The sequence below is a fragment of the Macaca fascicularis genome, chromosome 19, assembly GCF_037993035.2.
Source record: "Macaca fascicularis isolate 582-1 chromosome 19, T2T-MFA8v1.1".
NCBI classification, from domain to species: Eukaryota; Metazoa; Chordata; class Mammalia; order Primates; family Cercopithecidae; genus Macaca; species Macaca fascicularis.
This window is the reverse complement of record NC_088393.1, coordinates 61,520,868-61,524,519: the sequence shown is the minus strand read 5'-3', so window position 1 is coordinate 61,524,519 and position 3,652 is coordinate 61,520,868. Positions and strand designations below refer to the sequence as shown.

The 3,652-nt window shown below is 47.4% G+C and overlaps 1 non-coding gene across 1 annotated transcript; it reads left to right on the top strand.

Moving 5' to 3' along the window:
- Positions 1-3,295: 3,295 nt before the first annotated feature.
- Positions 3,296-3,398, top strand: LOC123570417 (U6 spliceosomal RNA). Its single transcript, XR_006694597.1, has one exon. It is a non-coding gene; the product is annotated as a U6 spliceosomal RNA (small nuclear RNA).
- Positions 3,399-3,652: the final 254 nt, after the last annotated feature.

The following is a 3,652-nucleotide window of genomic DNA, read 5'->3' as shown; positions in this document are numbered from 1 at the left end:
TGCACAACCACGCCTGGCTGATTTTTCTATGGAAACAGACAGGGTTTCACCATGTTGGCCAGGCTGGTCTCAAACAACTGACCTTAGGTGATCCTCCTGTCTCAGCCTCACAAAGTGCAGGAATTACAGACAAGAGCCACCACATGGAGACTAGTCTCATATTTAAAATTAGGAAAAATAAACCAACAAACAGATATCCACACCTAACCAGTAAATCATTTGTAGTTCAAGTACATCTCAAATACATTGTTTATCTAAAATACAAGTTTAACTGGGGGCCGGGTGTGAATCAAAGAATAGTCTTTACTTTCTTCTTGCCTGTGCATGGGTTAATATTCACATGTAGGCCGGGCGCGGTGGCTCAAGCCTGTAATCCCAGCACTTTGGGAGGCCGAGGCGGGTGGATCACGAGGTCAGGAGATCGAGACTATCCTGGCTAACATGGTGAAACCCCATCTCTACTAAAAATACAAAAAACTAGCCGGGCGTGGTGGCGGGCGCCTGTAGTCTCAGCTACTTGGGAGGCTGAGGCGGGAGAATGGCGTGAACCCGGGAGGCGGAGCTTGCAGTGAGCCGAGATCACGCCACTGCACTCCAGCCTGGGAGACACAGGGAGACTCCGTCTCAAAAAAAAAAAAAAAAAAAAAAAATATATATATATATTCACATGTAGACCCAGCTACCAAAGACTGGGGCAGGGGCAGAGGCAGGAGGATCCAAGCTCACTTTAGCCTGGGCGGCATAGTGAGACCCCGTCTCATTGCATAGATGACCTGGTCACGCACCCAAGATTTCAGCTTCATTTCCCCAATGAAAACTCAAACCCCACACACTCCACCTCTGTACTCTTGCTAAGCAGTGCACATCCCATCTGTAACGGACGCTGAGGTCCCTTCAACTCCACCTGACCCCACATGAAGTTCTATCCCAGTGCCAGATAATTTCCATAAAGTAAAAGGTGTTGATGGCCATGCACCGTGGCTCACGCCTGTATTCTCAGCACTTTGGGAGGTCGAGGCCAGCGGGTCACTTGAGGTCAGGGGTTTGAGACCAGCCTGGCCAACATGGTAAAACCCCAAGTTTACTTAAAAAAAAAAAAAAAGAAAAAAAAATTCAAAAAGTAGTCGGGTGTAGTGGCAGGTGCCTGTAATTCCAGCTACTCAGGAGATTGAGGCAGGAGAATTGCTTGAACCCGAGAGGCAGAGGTCAGGTTCACGCCACTGCCCTCCAGGCTGGGTGACAGCAAGACTCCATCTCAAAAATAAATAAATGAATGAATAAAAAAGAAAAATACAAATATTAGCCGAGGGTGATGTCAGGCGCCCGTAATCCCAGCTACTCAGGAAGCTGAGGCAGGAGAATCGCTTGAACCCAGGAGGTGGAGGTTGCAGTGAGCTGAGATTGCACCACTGTACTCCAGCCTGGGTCACAGAGCAAGACTGTGTCCCATAAAAGGACCATCTGAGCCCAAGAGACCTATGTTAAAAGTGCCTTTGTAGTCTCTCCTGGGCAACAGAGACCTTGTCGTAGAAAAAAACAAACAAATAAAAAACAAAAAAAGGAAAGCAAAACAGAAACAGACTCCCACCATCATCCAAGTCTGATGACAAGCATGCTCTGCAAATGCATGACCAAGATCAGCACCATCCTGAACGCTGCTTTTCCCAAGCGGTCACACTCTAAAAGGAAGCACTTTGTTTTCTCTCAGACAACAAACAGAAAGTGCTTCCCTTTGGAGGGTCACAGCTTGGGATCTCGCTCCAGCACTCTGGGTTTTTTGTTGAAATCTTCCTTGACCAGGTTAAAATGGACACAACAATAAAGATGCATTTATTGCCCCTGTTTGCCTGTTTTCTGGAATCCAGAACATAAACCCCTAAAAGGACCATCTCCAGTTCCTTGCTTCAAAGGCTCAGCAGGTTAGCCTTGCTCATCAAGGGACGATCCTCCCGAGTTTTGTTCCCAAAGAGAAAAAGCAATGCCCAATACACATACCTTATCTTCAACCAAGAGAATTGCACTGAATTTCTAGAGAACAGCAATGGATGTTTGAGTCAAGTGTTCACTGGAGTTCCAGCCCAGGGACACACAGTCCCGATGGGAGCATCCAAAATGGAATCTACAATGTTGAAGAATATACATTGTTGCACACACAAACATCCTCCAGGATAGATCACAGGCTAGGCTGACTTAAAAGGACCACTTGAGATTAGAGGCGGTGGCTCACGCCTGTGATCCCAGTACTTTGGGAGGCCAACGCTAGTGATCACCTGAAAGCAGGATACCAGCCTGGCCAACATGGTAAAACCCGGTCTCTACTAAAAACATAAAAATTAGCTGGGTGGGGCAGTAGGCGCCTGTAATCCCAGCTACCTGGGAGGCTGAGGCAGGAGAATCACTGGAACCTGGGAGGCAGAGGTTGCAGTGAGCCTAGATCGTGCCAGTGCTCTCCAGGATGGGCAACAAGAGTGCAGGACATGATGGCGGGCTCCTAACTCCCAAGGATTTGGCAGGCTGATATGGGAGAATCACTGGAAGCTGGGAGGCAGAGTTTCTGGTGAGCAGAGATCCTGCTACCACTACACTCCCAACCAAACGAGAGCGCGTCTCAAAAAATCAAAAAATCAAAAGACCACTTCAGCCCAAGAGACCTCGGTTGGAGGTGCCACCCACTCCTGCCTGGGCAACAGAAAGCCTGTCCTGGAAAAATTTCAAATCAAAAACAGAACCCAGAACCCCACCAGCACCCAAGTCTGACGATAAACACGCTCTGCAAAAGTATTACCGTGATCAGCATCGACTCCACCGTTGCTCCTCTCAAACGGTAACACTCTAAAAGGATGCACGATCTTTTCTTTTAGACCACAGACAGTGCTTCCATCTAGAGGGTCACTGCATGAGTTCTTCTTTTATTTTGACACGGAATCTCACTCTGTCGCCCAGGCTGGATGCGGTGGTGCTATCTCGGCTCCCACCAACTTCTGCCTCCTGGGTTCAAGCGATTCTCCCGCCTCAGTCTCCTGAGTAGCTGGGATTAGAGGCACCCACCACCACACCTGGCTAATTTTTGTTTTTGTTTTTTGGTTGTATTTTTAGTAGAGATGGATTTTCGCCATGTTGGTCAGACTGGTCTTGAACTCCTGACCTCAGATGATCTACCCACGTGGGCTTCCCACGGTGCTCAGATTACAGTCGTGAGCCACCGCGCCTGGCTACATCATACATTTTTGAGACCATGTCTCAAAGAAAGCACCATATATTGTATGTTCATAGGAACAGTAATTCCTACACGTCAGTGCTTGCTTTGGCAGGGCACATAAAAAAAAATTGGAATGACAGAGATTAACATGGCCCCTGCACAAACGTGACAACCAAATTCATGATGGTCCCATATTTATCTATTTAATTTTTTAATTTTTATTTTGTTTTTTTTTTTTTTTTTTTTGAGACGGAGTCTCATTCTGTTACCCAGGCTGGAGTTCAGTAGCACGATCGCAGTTCACCGAAAGCTCAGCCTCCCGGCTTCAAGGGATTCTCCTGCCTCAGCCTCCTGAGTAGCTGGGATTAAAGGTGTGAAATACCACCATTCCGAGCTAATTTTTGTATTTTTAGTAGAGATGGGGTTTCTCCATGATGGCCAGGCTGGTCTCGA